This window comes from Macadamia integrifolia, chromosome 1, assembly GCF_013358625.1.
Source record: "Macadamia integrifolia cultivar HAES 741 chromosome 1, SCU_Mint_v3, whole genome shotgun sequence".
NCBI classification, from domain to species: Eukaryota; Viridiplantae; Streptophyta; class Magnoliopsida; order Proteales; family Proteaceae; genus Macadamia; species Macadamia integrifolia.
Window position 1 is genome coordinate 6,990,858 of NC_056557.1, and position 12,956 is coordinate 7,003,813.

At 35.9% G+C, this 12,956-nt stretch overlaps 1 pseudogene; it reads left to right on the forward strand.

The window, feature by feature from the left end:
- Positions 1-233: 233 nt before the first annotated feature.
- On the forward strand, positions 234-3,755 carry LOC122094510 (annotated as a pseudogene).
- The last annotated feature ends 9,201 nt before the right edge of the window (positions 3,756-12,956 follow it).

A 12,956-nucleotide genomic window follows, 5' to 3' on the forward strand; every position in this document is an offset into this window, starting at 1 on the left:
CTCCGTGAAGTCTCATTCTTGATAAAATTTAATGGGCCATAAATAAAGGGAGCGATGAGAATCAATTGACACTAATATGGATTGTAATTTTTTCATGCATTATCACTACAGGAGAAACTGAAAAAGAAACAAAAAGAAATAAACAATATTTCATACCTTTAATCATTCATTGCATGGAAAATATTACACTCTTACATGAAGGCAAATCCTAACAGATTTTATGGGGAAAGATGCGTCCATCAAAAGTCCATCAAAAGTCCGTCAAAAGTTGCTTTTCCTCGATGATTGACTTACCTTCTCATATAAGGGGAGAACTATAGAGAGATGCTCTTTGTATGCCCAGGTCTGTTTATTTTTTGTGTGGTATAGAGATCTCCTTGTTGATGGCAATGTTAAAGATAGAGATCCTCTTTTGCATTCCTCCGGCGAATGCTTAGATGTTAATTTTGTATCCTCTCATTTTCATATTTATTGTAATATTTTTTTTTTTAACATATAAATGTCATACCATTCTAAAGCTTCTTCCAAGTTACTGAACTTTTACTTTGAGCTTGAAAAACATCAAGCAGATGGAATTTTGTGGAATAGCAACCGATGCTTCTCAGTGAAAATACTAATATTAAGAAAGATTATAGAAAATGAGCCCAAATGAGAGATGAGGTGGAATTTTAAAATTAAAAAAGACCCATCCACAGCTTACCCCATCACATTCTTTGTGCTTTTTGTGGGCTTTCTTGAGGGTTTTTTCCGGGTTTTGATTTTCGGACGAAAGCAAAAGTCTGCTCTGCTCTCTTCCTGATTCTTTGTTTTTTGGGTATTGGTTTGGTTTGCTTTGTTGGGTTTTGGATATGGTCTCGATCTCTTTGAGCGTCAGACGAAGTTGAGAGCAGAAATTGAAAGGGGAGAAATGTTTTAGGTCACAGCATTAAGCTTTTTGGGAAGACTATCCCGTTGCTGGAGAATTAGATTCCACATGAAGCAGAGGAGAAATCCGATCCGAAACCTGAGGAGATGGTATCTATGGTAATGCTTTCCTTACTGTACTTCTTGTCTATCCATTTTGAGGTTACATCAATTCATGTTTGTTGTTCTGATGGATCCCTATTAGTTTCTTTTGTTTCCTGTTTTCCTGATACTTAGCTGCTCCTATTTCTTTTCTTGGGCTGTAGTCTGAAGATGATGGTGAAATGAACACACCATTTTTTTTTTTTGTTAATTCGTGTATATTATTGAGATTTCTCTTCATTATAAGTTTGGATTATGCGACTCTCATCTTCTTCTGAATCTTTTTGGGTTATGTGTTGTTAAAATTTCTGCTTTTCCATTTTTCTTTCCTCCTGGTCTGAAGGTTTGGTTTTTTATGTGTCTAATAATGTGATGTGATGGAACCCCAAATGTTACAGGGAAGTAGATTCTATTGGAATTAAGTTAAAGTAGGTTATGCTATTGTTACAAGGGAAATAGATTCTATTGGAATTAAGTTAAGTGGGTTATGCTAATGTTACAAGGGAAATAGATTCTATTGGAATTAAGTTAAGTGGGTTGTCCTAATTCTTCTTTCCAGGTTTTTGGTTTGTGAAATGGAGAGTGTCTAAGGCTATCTAGCTGTAAATTTTTCTGAATCGGGGTTTTATTCTTTTTCTCTCAAGTATGTGTGTGAGTTTACACTTTCTGCAGAGAGTTCCATATTGGTTTTCAGGTGATGGTGCCGAATTTAATAAACTTTAGCGCATTTTGTTGTTGTTGTTAGGACAAGGTGGAGATATAACGCCAAATAGGTTGTGTCGGCTTCTTAATTTGTGATTGTGCGGAATTTAATAAACTTTAGAGCATGTTGTTGTTAGGATGCGGTGTGGCTATAATCCCTAATAGGTTATGTGGGCTTCTCTTGTTTTTTATTTGTTAATTATGATTTTGGTAAATGAGGAACACAAAATTTTCTGGGGCTTCCATGAGCTAGTTAATTGTGTTAACATGCTTGCAAATTTGGTACTGATTATGTATTTACTTGAATGCAGTTATATCCCAGATTCTGTTGGGTGCATATTTAAGTTTGTATACCTAGTTTGTGGATTGATGTGCAGTTTTGTCTAGTACAATTGGGTTCCTATGCAAGTTTGTAGGTTATTTATGGCGTATCCTTGTTTGATTGAGGCTGAGTTGGCATACCTAATTATTTGGTCTTGATGTGAAAAGTTTTAGTCAAGTGGCTTGAAATTAGGTTTTGATATGAAAAGTTTGTAGTCATGTAGTTTAAGCATCTGTTTTCATGATATAATTAAGGCTTTTAAAATCAGAAATTGTATGGAATTTAGGCTGTTGTTTAGAGGGTGGATTAGGAATTTACGATAAACCTATTCAAGATTTGTTGGTAACTATCAATTGAAACCTAATCCAGTGTTATTTCATGACTAAATGGTTTTCATGCAGCGAAACAAAAAAGGCAGAGTACGAGGGTGCTCAGACAGAAGAGTCCATGAACCAAAGATAAATCTCCCATCATGGATGATGGTATGGAAGGCAACCACCAAACTCCTACCAAAGAGAAGAATCATGATGAAGGCAAGGCTGAGATTGATATGGCAGTACAAGAGAAAGTTCTCAAGAAGTCTGACATGGTTCTTCCATGTCCTTGATGTAACAGTTTGGAAACTGCTATTACAATAATTACGATGTCAGAGATATTGGACTGCTGGTGGAACCATGAGAAATGTTCCTGCTGGTGCTGGAAGGCACAAAATAAGCCCTCAGCCTTACAGTATCGTCATATGATGGTGTCTTCTGATGGAATGCCAAGCACCAGAGTCGACAATCCTGATTCAGCAAATCACCAAGTTGTTTCCTGTGAAGGGCTGCCCACCCTTTTAAAACCCTTGGAAGAAAAATGGAAGTGTCCTAAAATTTGGTCCTGATGTACCTCTATATGACTATGATATCTGTGCTCCATCTTGGAGAACAGAAAAGAAAAATTGAAATGGATATGATGGCTTGCGAAGAAAATGGAGAAGAGCCCTCATGTACTTCTTCAAGACAGTCTCAACTTGCGATGAAGAAAACATGAAAATGTGGCATAGATGCAGCAAGTTGGTAGAACAGAATGTTGTAGTGGGCCTACTCCTACACATCCTCCGCATTGTCATACCCATGGAATCATGCTTGGAACGATGTAGCTGCGATTGCAGTAAGCTGGGGTTCTTCTGAGTTGGTTTATGGACTGGATAGCAGTAACCCTAGTCCAATTCCGATGCAGTGGGTCTCAACACCTATGGTGTCAGCTCCCACCTTTTGCATACCAAGTGTACCCTTCCCATTTGTTCCTGCTTCCTATTGGGGTTGCATGCATAACTGGCCTGGAAGTGCATGGGATGTTTCATGTCTTGGGTCTAATGGTAGTCTCTCACCGTCATCCTCGCTTAGCAACAACAACTCTTCTGGAAATAACTCTCCAACCTTAGGGAAACATTCTAGAGATGCAAGCGTACATGGAGAAGAGAAACCGGAGAAGCGTCGTTGGGTTCCTAAGACGCTGAGAATTGATGATCATGATGAGGCGCCAAAGAGTTCTATTTGGGCTACTGTGGGTATTAATCGAGATCAGAATGAACCAAGAACAAAAGGAGGCATTTTCAAAGCTTTCCAACCCAAAATGGAAGACCAAGTTGCACCAGATGCAGCTCATATGTTACCAGTAAACCCTGCAGCTTTTTCTGGCTCTCAAGACATTTCAAGAGAGCACGAGACTTGTCTGTGCATAAACTTTTTCTTGAAAAAGCCTAACTTTGGTTGACTCATGCATACTGACTGAACATTTTGTTGTATAGAGCATTTGGGAGCAGCTTTTCACTGATGCTGTCTTTCATGGCAGCGCTTTGTTTTCATGTTTGGATGGTCAAGAGCCACCAGAATCCACTAAGTTGGCAACACCGTCTAAATTTGTTAAGTCTATGCTGTAAATAGTAGAGGCTAGTGGTGAGCTGTTTATGGTGCTTTCTTTGATATCTTACCCACACTATAGATTCCAGATTTGCAATCTCATGCATATGTTTTGGTTTTTGAACCGGACGAGGGAAAGAGTGATGCAAGTGCATCCCTTCAGTTTGTTTTCTTCCGATCAGCCATCAATAACTGCGGTCTGTATTTCATAACCCAACCTCATTTGAGATCAGGAAATTGACTTTTTTCCCTATTTGTAGGATCTTCTCTAGCATAAAGAAGAAATTTTCTGAATCTTGTAAGAAAATAATGCTGCACTGTTCAGTTGCTTTCACATGTTGATGATGTGTTTTTTTCCCCCTCTTACTGAGTATTGTGTTATTTGTCTGCAAATTTCAACCTTGATTGTTTGGTTGTGTTCTAGGGCTACTAAAAGTCAATAGTTGAGAGACTTTTTTTATTATCCCTTTAAGTCCCTCCCGAGGTTGTTAAAAGCACTCCATATATAATTTTTTTTTTCCTTTAAACAAGTTTTAGAGAGTAGATGCTATAGTGGTCAAGGATCGAATCACTCGTTATGCAATTAGAATTAATGCTTAATAATTATTTTTTCTTTTGAGGATTATTTGAATCATGACTATCTCAAGTTTGACAGATACAGATGGCTTTTGGACTTTGTATGAAAGTATACAATTGTCGAAAATGCATATGCATAGGACCCTATGGTTTGTGTCCATATCATGATCTCTCGTTTCCTTGGAAAGGCTGTTATAGTTGGGTCAGTCTTCATCATCAGGGCAAAGAAAATTGGTTTCCATCCTAAGAAACAATTCAAAAACTGAGTTGATTTGGAAAGATAGCTGAGTTAATTATCCTGTTTTTGTCTTTCAATTTTGAATCAAAATTAATTGTCTAACTGAGTGCTTCACTTAATAAAGAGTCCATTCATCACTATATCAGCCTCCCTAGAAAAATTTGGAAGAATCCTATGAACTGAAGAAGATTTGCTTGTATTTCTCGAGTTATTTCTATGGTCTCTTTTTGAACTTTATTACCTTTTCATAAAGGACTCAGGGAAGAGTCACCTTCACTACTAAAAGGCAAGTCCAACCCAACCTGTCTCTCCTTCCTAAAATAATGGTTTTAAGTTGAAATAAAAAGAAAAAGCACACCATTTCATATATTTTTTAGCAGGTAAGGGGATCTATTAAAAAAAAGAAAAAAACTGGTCAGAGCTCTTGACTATCCATTGCCACCTCTAACTTTGAGATCCCTATTATTGATTTCTAATTTCTACACGTTTTTTAACAAAAAAAAAAAAAAAAAAAGGATTTTGTAAGGGGTTTTCCGGTTACAGGGTGCAGCATTGGGAGGTCCTTCGTAGGAAATACCTTTGTTGGTGGTAGCCTAAGATGGCCACTGTATGTGACGGTGTGCATTGCTGTTTGCAGTCTATTGTTTCGACTGTGGGAAGGAGAGGGAAGATTAACTCTCCAAATCCCTTAAAACATTAAGGAAAAAGAAGCTTCAACAGCAATGTGACCCTTGTGTCTAGACACAATACATGGGAGGGGTAATAAGTACTAATAACCACACCACCCCTCATGAAAAATAGAAATTCCACCTCTGTTGATGCTTCTATTAGTGCTTCCATAGCCCCGCATTGATGCAGGGGCCACGCTGTCTTTTAGGTAACCCTCTCCCAAAAATTTAATAAGGTTTATATGAGCCTTATTACTGAGCACAAGTAGGCTTGCTAACGTGAACCGTCAAGTCACGTTGACCTGATGTCAACAACCTGGTTGACCGACGATTCATTGCCCGTTGTCCAGTGACTTCGATTGGTTTAAGCCTTTTGGTTTGGTCTTGGTTCGAACAAGTTTTTATCCGGTTTTGATTTGTTAAACTATTTACATAAATGGTTTGTGTTTATAGAAATTTTAAGAGATTGTTTAAAATGTGTAAGGGCCTGTTTGTTAAACAATTTTAAGAATTAAATTTCAGAAACTATTTAAAAGGCATTTTGTTTTATTTTTTAAGGAACATTCTTAAGGGACTATCTGGAAATCCCATTGAGGAATGAATGTGAATTTTGAAACAAAACGAGATGTTTTATCATGTGTACCTGTGATTCAGGTATAATATAGTATGTGACGATATGTAATGTCGTGAGGCACTATTTCACACATTGTAGTTAAGTATCATATTTCATGTTTTTTTTTGGGTATAAATATTTCATGTTAGTTAACTACATTATGTTTTTATAAGATATAGAATTCTGTCCTACTATGGGTGATAGATGAATCTAATGTTGCTTTGTTCAACACATATGTAATAAATTTATCGTTTTTGTTAATTATTTAATAAACTTATCGGTGAGGTTATAAGCTCTTTGACGTGTTTGATCTCATGTCATCTTAAATGTGATGATCTGCATGGTTTGGTATTTATAGTCTCATTTGGACTAAAACAATTTGCTTAGGTGTGTATACTTCATTTCAACACTTTTTGTTTGCGGGCATATTCTGTTTGATTATCTAATCCGAAGAGAATTTTAATAAAATGTTTTAAATCTAAAACTAGTGACGTATGCTTTCTAAATGGAAGATTGTAAGGTTTCCTTTTTGATGAACTAACACAGTCCCTAATTTGATTTTTCATAAATCGGTTTAGTAAGTGTTGACTATTGGTGGAGTGAATCAGCAGTTAAGTGTAATAGTGGAATGTCATCATATATTGGGATATTGGATTTTATTTCACACTTCAATTTGTGTGAAAATATTGTATATGTGTAGACTTGATTTTGATCACATCCTTTAATGGAAAATGAGATTTTATTTCTATGCAAGGTTGGTCACTACCCTAATTCTATATGTTGTTGGCATTAACCCATTAAAGTTGTATAACACATGGCATTACATGCCTGCCTCCATTTGTAGAGTCTTTCTACCTTAGATTAAGAAGAAAATATAATCTAAGATGTAATAACACATTTCCTAAACAAATGTATGATTTTCATTGAACTAGAGAATACATTACTTCCCAACTAAACCCACTAAGTAGAAAGGATGGTTAAGTGTCCCACAGAGCTTTAAAGCTTAAGATAATCTTATGTAAAGTACTATTCATGGTGCCCTTAAACCAGCACTTTTAAATTGAAATAAATAAAAATCAGATCAATAACAAGTTATATCATTGCTTTTCTATTATGAGCATCCATGCATTTGAGAGGTCCAAATACATCCAAGCATGTAATCCTTGGAGTCAGATCATGAATCCACTATAGAAACAAGTCTGATCCAATGTCAAAATTATGGCCTACAGATATGAACCTATGGAACAGAAACACTAATGAAGCAATAATGGAAGTTTCTTTAGGTTATAATGGATTGACTTTTAATATATATCTATATATATATATATATATATATCAAAATCCAGGGAAATAGGGATCTCTTGGTTCTGTATGGTAAGAAAGACGAGACCAGTGTAATACCGTACTCCGATCCAGCAAGGAGACTAGTTCTAAGTAAGGTATCGCACCTATCTTAGTGTTAGTCTCCTTGCTGGATCGGAGTACGGTATTGCAACGGTCTCGTCATTCATAGATGATGCCGCTTTGATAGGAAGCTTGAGGGGGTTTTCTGGTATCTACTCCGACGGTCTTCAAACAACTCCAAGTTCCGATCGTTTTCTACAAGCCCGATCGCCCTCAAATATATATATATATATATATATATGTTTAAAATGTTGTTCAATAGAATTTGAGAAGACTAGAACATCATCAATGTAGTCAATAGTAAATTGCCTGTGAGAATTAAAGATATCATTCATAATCTTCTGAAATTCACTGGGAGCATTTTTTAGGCCGAATGACATAACATTCCATTCATATAGGCCAAAGGGGTTGTAATGGCAATTTTGTATCTATCTTTTTCATGGATTTGAATTTGCCAAAAGCCAGATTTCATATCAAATTTTGAAAAGATTTTTACTTGGTAAATTCTTTGTAAGAGATCCTTTTGAGGTCACTTCTTTGAATTTGCTTGAGGAAGATGCCTTGGAGTTGGCGGGCTCATGGTCTGGATCATCTTCGTATGGATCTTGGCCATAGCATTGGTCTGGCATAGATCCTTTGATAGACCCTAGACTGTAAGCACCATCGCTAGAGCCTTTATCTTCTTTGTCAGAATCTGAACCGAACTCAGCTAATCATGCCAGAAGAGCTTCTTTCTCACTTTTGATGCTTGATTTGGATGAGCTTGGGAGGGTCGGAACTGGTTTGAGACCCGTAAGGCTTTTGATGAGTGCATTTTTCTCACATTTGGAGACATCACAGTTGTCCCACCATTTGACATTGAAGATTCGACAAAGAACTGGGGCGACCCAATCGGATGTCTGGAGATCATATATATATATATATATATATAGAAGGGAAACAACTTTCTTATTCTTTTCTGAGGAGATGAATGCCACTATCATAATATAGAGTGCTCTTACATGATGAAAAATCCACTTTCTTGGGTGGGCTCAACACTTTCCCATTACCGCCTCTTCTTGAATTTCTAGATCTTTTGTCTACTTGGGTGGGTTGCCTTCGCTTTCACATGACATGTCAAACCAAACTCTGCGTGTTTACATGCCGACATATACCAATTACATACATTATACATTGATAAATGTATGTATATACATGTATAAGAGTGGGGTAAAAGAAGCCTGAAAGGTAACATGGCTCTAACATTCAAATACAATGGGGCTAAAATGACCACCGTCTTATCCTCGTGAAAGATAGAAATCTTAGAAAATGGATCAGTTGCTCGTACGATTACCTGATCGTACGAGTCAGCATCCAACATCTGTCCTTTTTATTTTCAAATATATCACTTTTTATCCTTGTAATAGCAGAAGGAAAAATATGTGTTGGATGCTAACTCGTACGACCAGGTGATCGTATGAGCAATGGATCTTATATCGAAATCCTGCCCTTGTTGATACTTCCATTTGCACTCCTATTAGCCTTATGATGGCTCAAGGGATGAACGCTTTCCCATAAATGTGATAAAGTAGGACACCTTGTCTATCCCAAAAAAAAATGTAAAATAGTAAACCTTGATGACCTTGGAGTCTATGGTTTAAGGAACCAAATCGAATCAGGCAGAAACGCCTCGATCAAATCAGTATCTGCCGAAGCCAATCTCGATCTAGGGCAATCCTGTATCAGTGGATCAATATAAATGAAAGGTCAAAAGGTTTAAAAAAATATATTAAATGAAAACCAAGAGTATTTCTTGTGGGGTGATATTATATACAGTTATTATCCTCCCGTAATCTGTGCAGGCTCTAGAAGTACACACAGATTGGCTCTGATGTTTATGAATATAGAAATCAATCCCTTTATAAAAATATCAGCCAATTGTTTTATCTGAGTGAGTGGGGACGTAATATAAAATATATGTCATTTTGATAGCCAAGTCACATTATCATAGTATACATGAGTGGACTACAGCAATCAATTGTGCCGCCTTTGATGTAGCATAATATGCACTTCACTGCATGCAAATCGGGTTCTTGAAGGATAGCCTCCATATGTGTTACAGAGTTGAGCATTAGCGAAGATTAGATACATTTCGATTCAAACCTTATGGCATTAGGTGGAGATAGTTCCTCAAAATATATAAAGATATCAAGGACTACCTCTATAACTCCCAATACCTTAAACTAAATTAATGCACACTAAGAATGAAACAGATCCACATGTCTCAATGTCTTGGACTTCATTTGTTTTCTATCATCTTAGGCTACTTTTGGTAACAAGAACAACGTTCCGTGTCAAAAACAAAAATTTTAATTTCTGTGCTAAAATCCCTTTTTTTTTTTTTGTGGGGGGCGAACGAAACTAGAACGGCGAAACTACTTTTTGTCTTTTCATCAATTCATCAATTCTCGTTCCTACCTTCTTTTTTTTTTTACTTTTTTCTAGAATAAAAGAAAAACGTAACACACCATAAAATGCACCAAACGCTTTATTCCGTTTTTTCGTTCCTATAAAACGAAAAAACTCCAGAAACGTTTTTCTAAAATATTGCCAAACACAGCCTTAGTTTAGGATTTCGTTTTCGTTTAGAATTCTTTGTTTTGTTTTATCAAGAATGCCTTGCTAGAATGCGTGTTGCATCCTGATTTTCTGCTCCCACATTAGGGTCTTGTGGAGGATCTTTAGCTTAGTAAGGATAAATATTGCTTATGGGATAGTGGTGTTGAGGTTCAATGTATCTTTTTCTTTCATCTATATTGGTGGGTCTAGTTTCTACGCCTAAGTGCTCTACTAGTGATTCATATTTTTGCCATCTGTGGCATGAAATCCGGAATGGGTTTGCTGTGCATGGAGGGCATTTATTAATTAGAATATTCTTTCCCTGAGGTGCGTTTAGCTTTCTTTTACGATCACTGGGATTCCCATCCTTTTGTCTATGTTCACTATAAGTAAACAGTTGAAGGAAAAAAGAGTTATTCCCCAACCCTTTGAGCCTTACCAACCATTCAGGGAATCAGAACCAGAATCAGATCGATCAAGATCAATCCCGATTCCAAATGACTCTAACTAACCGATTCAATTTGTTTTTTTAGGGTTCACCACTGATTTCCGTCCAGATTCGAATCAAAATCAGTGGATGCTGATTCCACTTCCTTGAATCTTGAAGCCAATTATTCAATATCTTAGAGGCAATGTTTTAAAACTCGGAATCAAGTATAGGACAGGTCTAGAACATTGTAAGTTTGGGAACGGCAATAGTAGTTTTAAAAAAACAGGCGTAATAAAAAATGTACGGCAATGATATGACACGTATTTAATATGTTTTTTAATATGGTTACTCTTTAAAAATCCAGGAGCAAAAATATGGGTTTATTTTAGTAGAATGAACTAAAATTGACTGTTTGCAACTAAATTCTAATCTCCTATACTTTCATGGACACTTCAATCCAATCTAGCTTTTTAATTTGGAATAATTTTCATTATTTTTGGATTCTATGTCTAAGACTAATTAAGTTTAACCATGGGTATCATAGAAAATGTTGATAGGTGATCCATCACCCACTTTCTATCATAGCAAATAAATTAAAAATCTCAAATTTCACATTTTGAATTATAAACCACAAAGATCAAATTGATATGCATTTGAAGAAAAGTGTATTCTTTCTAATTAAATTGCCTACTCTAGAAGCAATCTCTATGTTTAAGCATTGAGAGAGAAAATCGAGAAAAAAGTACTGTAGGGGGAGGCAAGACTCGTAGGTATATGGAACAAAGATTAATCCTAAGAAATATCTTAAGCTGACGCTATGCTTGATTGTTGGAAATTAAGGCACCGTTTGACAACATTCCTAAAAACGGGTTTTTGCATTTTCCTGTTCCTAGAAACGAAGAAACGGGGTAAAAAGCGTTTGATAATCTTGTTTCGTTCCACCCGTTTTTAGAAACATAAATTGGAATTTATGAAAATTTATATTACAAGAAACGACTATGATGAAACAAGTAACTTGTTTCGTCGTTTCTAGAAACAAGTGAAGGAAACAACTTTTGGACTTGTGCCCAATAAAAAAGCCAAAAAGTGAGAAGCGTGACTCTTCTCAAGCTCAAAAGTGATAAGCATGTTATCAAACAACAATGTGCGCACAAATTGATCCAAGAAATAGGTTTATCAAACACCCAAAAATTCATTTTTATTCCCAAAAACATTGTCAAACGGTGCCTAAATTTCAAAATATGGTCAAAATAGTATTTCCAAAATGGTCTTTTTGAACTTAGCTTTCCCTCTTAAAAGTGTTTTTTCTATTTTCTCTTTTTAGTACTTTGGGAGTTATGAATGACCTAAAACAACTCACAATGTTTAGTCCCACATTGGTTTGGGATGAAAGAAAACTTGAGCATATAAATAGGATTGTAACTAAAGGGTGCAAGCCATTTGGAGAGAAACTCTCTCTTGTCATGTGTGTATGTGCATAGAATCGAGCCGGGCCGTGGCCGAGGATGGGGTACCAAAAAAAGTTGTAACTTTTGGCCAAAAGTTCTTGTTTTGAATTTTGATTCCTATAGACACATTGGTATGTACCTGTATAGACCCAACGACAATGTACATATGTATTTGTACATCCACCTAGACTCTCTTACTTATATTGATAATGTACGTACGTACAGTCAACCCAATTGCATATGTGAGGCATTCAAATACCTTAAGAAGAATATACATTTATACAACTTAAGCTACTGTTTTAGAGGAGCAACTTGAATAAGTAAGTCATTCTTATATTTAGAATTGTATAGTCAACTATATAATTGTTTTGTCAAAGTCTTATACCTATTGCCTGGACTCTCTTACCTACACTGATGACGCACAATTGGGATCTCAATCAAGTAGCGGCCCATCTAAGGCATGTTGCATGGATGAGATGGATGATTTCCCCACTGTTCATCATCCAATGTGTACATGGGCAATGTGTACATTGGGGTAAAACTTCCATGATCTTATTTTTTTATTATTTATTTATTTATTTATTTGAGCGAGGGTGTAAACAGTCAAAGAATTGAGTTTCTAGGTTATATAACAATAATATGATATCCAAAAGGGTAAAAATTTTTCGTCATCCAGGGTGAAAAAAGAATTTCTTCATCTATTGTGATTTTGACATTGTAACTAGATTCTTGGAGCGGTAAGTTTAATCATTTATTTTTCCCACAGTAGCAAGTTTGGATATGGTAAAAAAAAAAGAGTAGAAAATATGTGCATATATGAAACATTCTAGATTTTAATAATACGTTTAAAAATTCCGTGTAAAGAAACGCACGTCATTAATATGATACGTGATTTATTATCCTATTTCTGCTTAAAAGCTCGGGAGCTAAAATATGGGTATTATATCAATTAATATAGAACAGACATGTCAATATCATTCAACAAACATAGTAATGGCATTTAAAATGCAAATTTATCGAAAGAAAATCTCGCAACTTAATTAAACAC